Source organism: Nicrophorus vespilloides, unplaced genomic scaffold (genome assembly GCF_001412225.1).
Source record: "Nicrophorus vespilloides isolate i.1.1-1 unplaced genomic scaffold, Nicve_v1.0, whole genome shotgun sequence".
Classification (NCBI taxonomy): Eukaryota; Metazoa; Arthropoda; class Insecta; order Coleoptera; family Silphidae; genus Nicrophorus; species Nicrophorus vespilloides.
In genome coordinates, this window is record NW_017098921.1 from 970 (window position 1) to 12,744 (window position 11,775).

Consider the following 11,775-nt stretch of genomic DNA (forward strand, 5'->3'; position numbering starts at 1 on the left):
TACCTTTTTAATTTGTTTCTCATTGTATTATTTGATTAACCTCAATATAATATTTACAACTTGGATACAAAATAAATATGCAAACATTTCTATTAAAACTAATGGAAAAGTAAAAATATTTATCTAGTATATAATGAACATTGATTAGATAAGATTTTATTAAATGTGTAAAATAACAAGTTACCAGTATATTTATTTTCATTTTAGTAAATACACCAACAATATGAATATTGCCTTGATAGTTTTTATAACGCTCTTTGCGTCTTCGTTCGAAGTAAGTCCATTTATCGTAATTATATAATAAATCAATTCAATTTATAGGTAGAACAAAATGGATGTCGAAAAGTTCAGCATGAAATCGGCGATAAAATAGTTGAATGCTTAACTGCTAACTGTGAGCACGAAGACGAAGATTCGATTTCTATCGAATTTGATGCTTTTATGGAATCGCTGTACGACTATGTTAAAATAAATAATAATAATATCAAAAATATAAGGAAACTATATGAGAATTATCACCAAATAATCGATGATGTTCGATGCAAAAACGGTATTAATATAAAACAGTTCCAAGTACTAATGAAAATAATACGAATTTGCATGCGTTCCGATATAATTCAAGAGATATTTGATAATAACAGTTGTACACAACTATATTAAACACATTTATTTAAAAGACGGCGTTACACGGCACAAACGTTTGAATTTGTACAAGTTTCTATATATTTAAAATTAAATATATGTAAATAAGAAAATAAATTATATTTTTTGGTTACTTGTTTTATTTATACAATAAACCATTGCAAGTTCAGTTTTATTTTTGTAAATTCCAATTTCCAGTATTCGAGACAATCTATTAAAAGATGACAAACAAAACATGTATATCGAAGGATAAAAATATGCAAATATGCACATCTCTTTGTGTTGTCAAGCCAAGGTTTGTGTTGTGACGTGGCAAGGAAGGTAATTTCTTTGATTTTCGGGGATTGTGGCCACAGAGAACAGTAAGAGTTGGGTTCTGGATGTATTACTGGCTTTGATCTCCTGTCGTGTTATGTCGTTGTGGAGTCTTAGAAGGGTTTATGAATATTAAATGCAATATTCTTAATTAACTTTATTATACACGTCTGAGTTTTTATTGAGAAGTTAACTATACAATAGTTGATCTCAGGGATTATTACTAAGGCTAACTAAGACTAAATTATATAATCTCTATGTATATGTCGGAGTATCTAAGACAACAGCACCTGACCAAACATCGTAGTCCACACGTGGTAGAGATACAAAGAGTCATTGTTTCCACGCTGGAGCGTGTAAACAACAGTTCTGCCAAATAACGTTGTCAGCACTTGGGAGAACAAGAACGGACACGTGTGCATGATCGGGGCAGCACATCTTCGGGGTCTTCAGAGAAGAAGGGTATTTCCCCCGGAGGAGTGGGAGTGGAATACGTCAGCCGAAGGATAAGCGGGAATGGATTGATTCACATTAAAGATTGAGATTCAGACTGGTAAGCTGGAAGGCCACAGTAGCTGAGACTTATCGCTGATGTAGATCACTAGCTCTGAGATTGCAGAAGGATAAGTTTTACTAAGTTTATTAACTATTGTTAGTGGTTATTTGTAATAATGGCTTCTCCAAACGCCTCACTCGGGGAGTAATCCTGACGATTCGACATATATTATTCGAGAATCTTATAACTTGTATAATAATAATTTTATTATGTTATAATTTTGGTATAAACAGAATTTCACTTAATGAGCAAAATGAATTGTAAGAAAAATGACTTGCTTAACGAGCGACGTTTCGCATAACGAGTGACGATGAGAAGAAAAGTCCCGGATTGCGCGGCTGCTACATCATTTTTAAAACTTTTGTACACATATTATATGTATTTTTGATATGTTTCACTATACGAGTAAAAATCCGTAAATTTTTGAACGGATTAAAATAGTTAAGCAAGATTTCACTGTAGATTTCAATTAATTTAAGAAAAAACACAATTAAGATTAAAAAAAAAATTTATACGCTTGATTTAAATCAAGAATTTTTAACCACTACATACATATGGTTAAACATGTGTAACACGACGGCCCTTCATGTACGAAAATACACAATAAACAAATCTTCAAGCTGGCTTGGGCGTGAGTTCCTGACGTGAGATGGTTAGTGGCGCCACTTCCTTTTATCGAGAGGAAGAACTCTTATAACTGCTTTCTCAGATCAGCACACTTCTTCTCCCGACGGTGGGCCTTGGCTCCCCTAGAGTATCAACACAGTCATTGGAGCACACAAATATATATATCAATCTTCTTCTCAATTGGAGACCTTAACCGTCTTCCTTCGCGGTTCGCTACGGTCTCAACGAATTTTAGAAGCATAGTCGCACCCTTAAGCGTAGTTGCAGCGTTGTCTATTTTAACACGTTACACTTATCTTCATATTGTCGGTAAATAACAGCATTGTAATCTCTCCAAAGTTGTGGACTATATATTCCAAATGGATTACTGTACTTGGATCACCAAACACATTTCAATTTTTTTGTAGACGAAGAATAATTATAAATGTGTAGCAGTGGGTAGAGAAAAACATGGAGAGAACGTTCCACATGATGCAGGCAATGTCAGGACATGGCTGCTCTGAGCGTACCTTCATTTTATCCGAAATCGTTGGTCCTGCTAGGAAGAGGACGAGCACACCATCAGCAAGTGCTAGCAGAGAGCATCTTGAAAATATGAAACATATGCTAATCTGGAGAAACTCTAGAACCGGAACCGGAGAAAATCATTCCGGGAAGCCAGGAGAAATGGGATATAGTAACAGAATATATCAAATTCATCATTACTACCAAGAAAAATGATGAAAGAGAGATACAGAAGAGGAATTGGGAATCGAGAGAGCGATGCAGTGACTTAAGAAGAAAGTTACAAAAGTGATGGTATTCGTGGATACGGTCGAATAATAGCGGAGCTACCTCGGAACGAGGACAACCCAGCATGAGAAACCCTAGGTACTAAATACTTGGTTGAAAGCGGAGTGGTTTTAGTATAAAAAGATAACACAGTACCACTGTTTCGTTTCAGCAGTGATTCCTTTTAAAGGTTTCAACTTCTAATATAATATTTACATTTTTATGCTATCTACATATAAAGGTAGTCCCAGAAATACCCGTTTTCACGTATAGATGGCTGTTTTTGTTTAAAAAACTGCTATGGTCAAAAGCATCAACTTATTGTATGAGGCACAATGGCCAAAATGATGATGCGTACTTGATGGGGTCTGTTAATCAAGGACTGTCCGAGAAATGGCAGCCAAAGAAATCGATCGAACACTCATCGACAACAGGACCAGATTTAATCTCATACTCAATGAACCTTAACATGAAATCCAAGTCGAACGAAACTGTAAGAAGGAGAATCATCCCACAGTTATGAAAACTGGCCATAATGATTCTGATACCAAAAAAAAAAGATCCGCCCATAGACATAGCATTAAAAAACATATGGTTTATATATCCCGTTTCTAAATATCACGGAATCTACAAATATTAATAAATACAACTTCATATAATCTCAGAATTTGATTGCTTAATTATGCAAAGCCTTGAGGATATCTACGAGAAATATTGTTCTACAAATTAATATTTATTTTATTTTATCAAGCAAGGTCTTGCCACCCTAAAAATTAATATTAATTGATTGTTTCAATTAAAATCATTCAACGTCCCGAACGCATTTTGTGAAACACAAATGATTCTATTTACGTGTGGAATTATAATGAATAATGTAAATGTCCATTCAATATTAAGTGATATCATTAAATGCAAATATTAAAAATACCATTATTTATTAAGACAACTATAAATTATATAATTGTTTGTACAAGAAGGATTCAGCTATCTATTTTACATAAAATAATAAACCGGACTGGTGACAATTAAAACAAAAAATACAAAAGAAGTCAAGGGATTGGTCCAGTAACAAACCTTAACATAATCACTTTGAAGGCACACTCACAATCAAGATACGCACTCATGAACTGCTTATTCTAAAAACGATTTGATAGGTCTTGAAACCCAGCAATGGGGTTTGGGTGAATATTCCTTAACTGGTCTGGTGTCGGTGAAGCAATGAATATCGTCGTTTGTGATATACCACAGTAGCCCGGTGAACATTCTCAACGTCTTTGATTGAAATCTCTAGATCACATCAATTGAAGACCGTATGTCCGAATGGGTTTTATAATAATTTTATATATTAGTATCTTATTTTCAACTGAGATGTCTGAATTTCTGCCAAGTAGCTAGTACAACTTTATGTGGTTCCTCCAGGTGCAACTGGTGGGTACCTCTGTCGGCGCATTGTAAAAGTCACATGCACAGACTGGTTCTCGTTGGCTTTAATCCACAATTTATTGAGCTTGGATGTTATTCAAGCTTGCTTGGAGCAGTTGTCGGGTTGTCGTGTGGAGCAAAATTTGCAATGTTTTCTCCTCCAAACTTCTACCAATCACATCTACTACCCTAAGTACCTGTTCCATAGTACCATGCTGTTCGCAACGGTAATTTTTCAAAAAGTTTCAGCAGGAGACAGATGGGTCTGTAGGAGGTAGGCATTTCAGCGGTTTTCCTCGGGAAGCATCCAATTGAATTAAAAATCATAGTCAATACCAGTGTTGTACACCTGCCTTAATACCTCAGTGGTATTTAAATCGTAACCAGATGCCTTTCCTGTTTTTAACCCACGCTGGATTATGAGCTCCACTTCCTTAACCTTGAAGCGAGTTATTGAGAGCGACATTTGGCATGGCGAAGCAAGATACTGCTGTATTTCATCGTCGATCGCATCATCGAGCTCTGATGGGACGGTTTGAGACTGCTGCAAAAATGGTAAGATAAATGGCACAGGTCGGAGAAAGGAGCCTTGACTCGGCGCCTAATCCCACAAATAGAGTCTTGGTTAAGCAGAAAGCACGGTGAAACAACATTTCACCTGAGCCAGGCGCTGTCCGGCCATGGATGCCTTGGCAAGTACCTGCACATCATCGCGAAGAAGGAGGATGAAAGATGCTGGTACTGTGAGGAGGATGATAGCTCTTTAAATGCTGCAGATGGGTTGGAAGGAAGCACAAGGCGGAGGCAGAATTGGGAGTTCTGCTAGAGCCAGAAAATATTATCAGTGAAATGTTGAAAAGTGCGGAGAGCTGGGATATTGTAGCGGCGTACAAATCAGAAGTACTACTAAGCAAAGAAGAAGACGAGCGGAGGCTGCAGAGGGCCTACGAGGATATTGGCAGTGGAGGCCAGCATTAACATGATGTAGGGGAAGTGTCAGAGAGGCAAAGACAATCAGCATCGCAGAGTAGTATAGCGATACTGGTCCTGCATGCTGGCGAAGAAGGGGAGAAGGTTTAGTGCGGTAAGAATCCCACAGTACCACGACTCCACCCGGTTTAGCTTTGAGACTGTCAGATCCAAAATTGAATTTTATTTTAAGACACACGAATAAATCGAGTAAACCAGAAACCGCCTACAAAATATATTACTTAGTCGTTAAACACGTTTTGATACGGATAGAGGAGGACTTTGAATGTTTGTCGGTGTGGAAATCGTTAAAAGTTGTCCAATCCAATCATGCGAAAGCCAAGAAATCAACGAAAATGATCAGCAGAGAGATCTGGGCTTGGCTACCATGGGATTCCTGTGTCCAATTCTTGTGCATCTGCAAAAACAGAAGATTTGGAGGCATTCCTGCACATGTGACGAAATCTGGCTTATGTTATGGGTACTGATGATTCGTAAGTAACATCGAAAACATTTTATTTTATATTTTTAATAATTATAAATCTATTAGATTCAACTCATGTACCACAGAATCTGTTGATGTCGTGTCTTCTATATCGAGAGAAATTGCCTTGCATTGCGCTGGTTATATAAGTAAAAACATGTGAGAGTATCATAGTATGCTGGATGCGTTCTGTAGAGGTTTCAGTATACTGTTTCCAGTACCAAATGAAAAAGTGATGGTCCAATACTGCATAAAGAATATTCTTCAAACTTGTGACTATAATTTCAGCTGTCAAATGGATTATACCTTCAGTCAGGAAACTTCTGGAAGTAATAGGTTATATTCAAAAGTTTAAAATTGTGCAATTACTGTGCAAAACCTTCGGCCGTTTTTTTGTCGAAATGAAAATTATTTTTCATAAACTCTGATACCGTATAGTTTTCTAACTAGCAAAAATGATATTAGCGAGTGCTCCTAAATGAAGTTATAATTAGTATATTTTAGAGAAAAAGTAATAATTGTTGAAACATTATATTGTAAAGTATAAATTACATGCTTATTTATATAATGTTTTATTATAATCTAGATTCTGACAACATTTTCGTTTAGCAAGAATTAAAAAAAACATGATTATTTTAAGACAAAATTAAAGTAAAATATAAATATTATAAATACTTCATACATAAACTTTCTTTTAATTTTTCTTATTCTGCTCTAAACCAAATTCAGGTCTAAACGAGATATCACTGGGCTAAGACTAGTTACAGAATAACTGAGATGTAACTCGATTGATGTGTGCAATTTAAACTAAATAAATTGTTGTTTTTTCCTTCAGCTGATATTAGCTTCATAAAGGCGACAAAAGGCGACCATAAGACAAAAAAAGAAAATAAAATTAGAAAAAACAAAATAAAATAGGCATGGAACGATTTGTGTTTATGGCTGCCAAGCGTGAATAAGCTGTTGGATTTGTGGCATCTTTTTGGGTTTTCGTTTCAAATTGAGCAGTTATTACTAGTCGCCGATATGGTACTCACCAAACAACAGGTTAGTGACTTCAAGTCAGTGATCATCTCAGCATTTAAAAAGGATTATGTCATTTTTGTGATATCGTCTACCATTGAGGTTATACTCAGCGAGGCTCTGAACTCATTGATGGAGGGCATTAATGCAAAACTTGAAAGGATGAATGGTGATATGGAGCTGCTCAAGACTGAAAATTTATATCTCCGCAGTAAAATGAGGAAGATCAGCGATTCCATGGAGCAGAGCAAAAGGAGGCAAAATCTGTGTATTTATAACCGGCCAAAGATAGAAAAAGAAGCACCAGAAAAAAATTCACAAATGCTGTCCAGAAAAACCTAAACATCTGCTTGCCGACAGGCGCTATCACTAATTACCGGCGAATTGATAAAGCTGTTAACGGCAAACCTCGCCCGGCCGTGATTGGATTTTCAAACTGTTCGCAAAAAGTAGAGATCTTGAAGAATCGCACTAAATTTAATGGCACCAGAATCATGATACACGAGGACCTAATAAAAACGAGACGTGAGCTATTTAAATTTGCTGTTCAGAAGTACGGACGTGAACATGTTTGAACGTGGGATGGTGAAGTGGCAGCAAGAGTGAAAGAGAAATATAGAGGACGACTTTAAGTTGTGGTATATATACCTGGGGGTATCACTGCTGCCGACTGGTCATATTTTGTCAGTTATATTATTTTTATTTTGCTAGTTGCATATTTGTTTATTTCTATTTAGGTGCACAATTGATTGGGTTATTGTTTTTTTTTTTTCAATTATTGCTATATATTACTGATTATTTTATATATATATTAGTATTGTAATTGGATTATTTATTACTGCTGAATATTTGTTTGGTATTAATGGTACATTTGTACTTGACTTTGTTTAGTTTTATTGTTTCTGAACGGTTTTCTATTCGTTGTTGTATATCCTAGCCTAGTAAATTGTTTAGTGTCTGCCACTTGAATGTGCGCTTTCTGTGTTCTAATTTTGATGCTTTCGGGCTGACTGTGGGTGCTTCGGGAGTGTCTCATCTGAGGGGATATCTATATCTGATTATAATTTGATTAGATTTGATTTGAAGAGATGTTATATTCATAAAATTGTCTTGGCTAGCTCCTGTGTTTGTGGATGGAGTTGATTATGAGTGGGAAGCGTATTGTTGTTGGTATCGTTTATCGTCCTCCGCGCTCGAGTTATCGACAATTCATCATAGATTTTGAGGAGACCTTGTCCAATCTTATGATTGCCACTTATTCCCGAGATCTATGTGATTGGGTGATTTTAATGTTAATTTTCTTGATGATGCAATATTATTTATTGATCAATATTTGTTGGCCGTGGATTATGTGTCAATAGTCATCGTACAGTGGACGTAAGCGATGTCTCTGATCATAAGTTGATCTATGTAATACTAACGATTGTTAGGCAAAGGTCTGGCAAGAGGGTGATGAAATGTAGAAATCTAGCAGGAATAGATGCGAATGATTTCTACAGTGACTTATATGCTGTGGACTGGATCGAGATCTTTGATTTCCAGGATGTTAATGTGAAGGTGGGTCTTTTTGTTGAGAGTTTAATGAAGTTTGTGGACATACTTGATCCGTTTAGGACGGCATGCTCCTTGGTTAACCTACAACATTAGAGAGATGATGAGGATCAGGGACAGGGCCTTGACCAAGAGTTAGTCGACTGGATTCGTCAGCGATGTTGCCTTTAATAGACAGATGTGTAATATGACAACTAGGGCCGTCAGAGCGGAGCGGCGGGCTTACCTTGCTTTTACCTGCGCAAATAGCGACAGCAGGTCTTTGATGTGGAGAGTGGTGAAAAAATCTTAATGCGAAATTTGATTTTGTGTTTGTTAATGAACGGGATGTTTTAAAGTCAATCGGTTTTGTTAATCTTATGCGGTGGGGCTGTTTAATATGAGTATAAAAATTTTGAATCTTGTTTCATCCCCACTCATAAATTACATAGTCCATATCGTCAAGTCTTGCATCGATGTATCTGTTTTTCCTGATGCCTGGAAGCAGGCTCTAATAGTTTCCGTCACTAAGAGTCCACTATTTTGTCTTGGTGACTTGAGACCTAATAGTATCCTTCCAGCCTTGTCAAAGGTGTTCGAGAAGATCTTGGCTCCCATCTGTGTCGTCATCTGGATGCAGTGCAACAATGGCGTCAGAAATACGTTCCAATAAGCTAGTTTGGAAGATTGAAGTGCGCCGTATGCTTTCACGTAACATAACCTCAAAAGACTCCTCCCCTCTTTTAATAAATAGGCAAGGTAGGCGCATTGCAATTACACCGACTCCGTCCCCCGTTTCTTCAGCTCCGTCACCCGCATCTCCTGCTCCATCACCGACCTCCTCATCTAGGATTTTCAAGTTCCTTTCATTTCGTCGCAACAACAACATGAACAGTCCTCGTACTCTTGTGCATTGAAAGGTGTACACAAATCCATCACCATGGAGAAACGGACGCCCTGAAGGAACTTCATCTTCGACCTTCAAAGCTATGGCGTATCACTTCGAGGAAGACCGGAGAACCCACTACCTTAGTAAGGATTCTATAAAGGCACGAGTAGGACGTCTTACTGGGTGAGCGCTTACTAGCCTAACCTTTCCATCCTCCTCCTAACCAGCCATTGCAATGCAAACGCTGCCTTGCATTCTACGCTGTTACAACTGGCTGTGCCAAGACCCAAACCTGCGGCCTATGTCCCGGCCCGCACGCTACAAATTTCTGCACGCAGTCCACCGAGACTACATCCAAGTGTGCAAACTGTGGAGGTAACCATGCCGCGTTCAGCTATAGCTGCCCCAGCCGCCCAAAGGCCCCCATTTTGCCAAAGCTTGTCGCCCCTTTGAAAATGAGTGAACAACCGCACGACACCGAGCACGATTGGCTCAGAGGACTCGTAATCGCCCTACTCAATGTCTTCCTCAGCAACAGAGAGATGATCTACCAGACAATCCCCTCCTCACTTTTCCATGCCACCGGGAAGAAAGTCCACCTGGTGTCCTCGGAACACATCGGAATTTTGGCTATCCAGGAACCTACGCGTCCAGTATATTGTCAAATTGCCCTACCATGCCAAGTATGTCGGCCTGAGACTCACAGCGGAGGGGTCGCCATAGCAGTCAACAGGAGTATTCCCAGCCGCCTTCTCCCAATTCCACCAGAGTACGACATTCCCAACGCTGTAGCAATCACAACCCTTTGGCAAGGTAAAATGCTTTCGATCATAACAATGTATATATGTATTGTCTCTTTAATGTATTTGTGAAGGCCGCAAGAGGCTATTGCCCATACCGGTCTCACTAATTTGTAATAAGATATATATAATTATTTAAAATAATAAATATTTATTAAAATGGAAAATGGATGGTTTAGTCTGTTCTGGTAGCGGGCATTAAACTTGGGTATTTCACTCTTAACAGTGTTCATATGGAGGTCATTGTACCAGGGGGCTTGCACCAGGGTCCGCAGGCACTTGGACTGGAAGCGTTGTAAGATCTCGATGTTGGAATTGCTAGCTGGATGCCGTACGTCCACACCGGCTTCAGCACTTTCTTGTAGATTAATAGTTCAGTGTGACCGGGGACAGGTTCCCTTTCTAAGGGTGAAAGTGACGTGGCTAGATTTGGTTTCATTGACTCTGATGCGCCACTTATGGTACGCGTCAAGATGACTGGAGTCCACGCACTGCAACAACCGGATTTTCGTTGGACGACAGGACCGCAATGTCGTTGGCGTAGGTAGCAATAGTGGTTTCCTGGGATGTCAGGGAAATATGTTGTACAAGATGCTTCCCTGCGTCTCGCCTGATTCGATTGAGCTGCGATAAAAAGGATTTTAAGATGTGGTAATAAGTGTGAGGCAGCGTGCTCCTGATTTTGTAGAGCAAACCCACGTGCCACACTTTATAGAAGGCTTTATGTCGCTCGTCACGCGATTGATCAGCTCGATGGTGGAGTGATGTCGTCGGAATCCGAACCGAAGCCGGTTCCTTTCACGGGAAAATAACCCGTTCTCAGGAATTGAAGATGGTCGTCAGTAGTACTATGGCCTTTCTGGGTAGCTCCTTTATCACCCTTCCCGTTATCAGGTTGTAGCCAGGTGCCTTACTCAGTTTCAAGTTATTGATGACATCCATCACCTCTACTGGTTCTATGGAGAGTGACATCTGGAAGGGAGCGTCCAATAGTTCATTTATCTCGTCCGATTCGTCTGCGGTGGTCTCGTTCGGAAAGGTTTGGAACACATTTGCAAAGTGTTCCAAAAAAGTTAAGGGAAGCGTCAGGCCTGAAGAGGTTGGAGTAGCTATAACGGCGCTCAGAAGAACGCGACAAGGAGATCTATTGGTGCAAGTAGAGAAGGGAACGGGCAAGGCGGAGATCCTGAGAGCTGCTCTAGCAAAAGGTCTGGAAAGCGAAGAGCGAGTACGCACTCTGCAGAAGATGACAGTAGTGCACATCAAAGATATTGATGCTGTAACCTCCAAAGAGGAGGTGGACGAGGCCCTGACCATAGCAACAGGGAAAAATGTCAAAGTGAAATGCCTGAGACCATCGTACACGGGGAACCAAATAGCAACGGTTGAGCTAACCCAAGAAGATGGAGTTAAACTCTTAGAAAGCGGAAAAATACGGATCGGATGGGTCAACTGCAGGGTAAGAGAACGTGAAGATATTCTTCGCTGTTTTAGGTGCTGGGAAACAGGACATCGAGCTACCAACTGCTCGGGCCCAGACAGAACAAATGACTGCATGAGGTGCAGTAAAGAAGGCCATAAAGCCAAGGAATGCAAATCTGCACTTTACTGCCCGCTATGCTGCCAAGCGGGACACCAGGCAGGCAGCATACGCTGCCCCAAATATAGTAGAGCGCTGAATGGAAAACAGCGGAACATCAGGCGCGGTGTGTAAATTAATACAGCTCAATGCGAATAGATGCAGAGC

The 11,775-nt window shown here is 39.3% G+C and overlaps 1 long non-coding RNA gene across 1 annotated transcript; it reads left to right on the top strand.

Annotated features, from left to right (window-relative positions):
• The first annotated feature begins 207 nt into the window (after nt 1-207).
• On the top strand, nt 208-775 carry LOC108563607. Its single transcript, XR_001891098.1, has 2 exons — nt 208-274; nt 322-775. It is a non-coding gene; the product is annotated as an uncharacterized LOC108563607 (long non-coding RNA).
• The last annotated feature ends 11,000 nt before the right edge of the window (nt 776-11,775 follow it).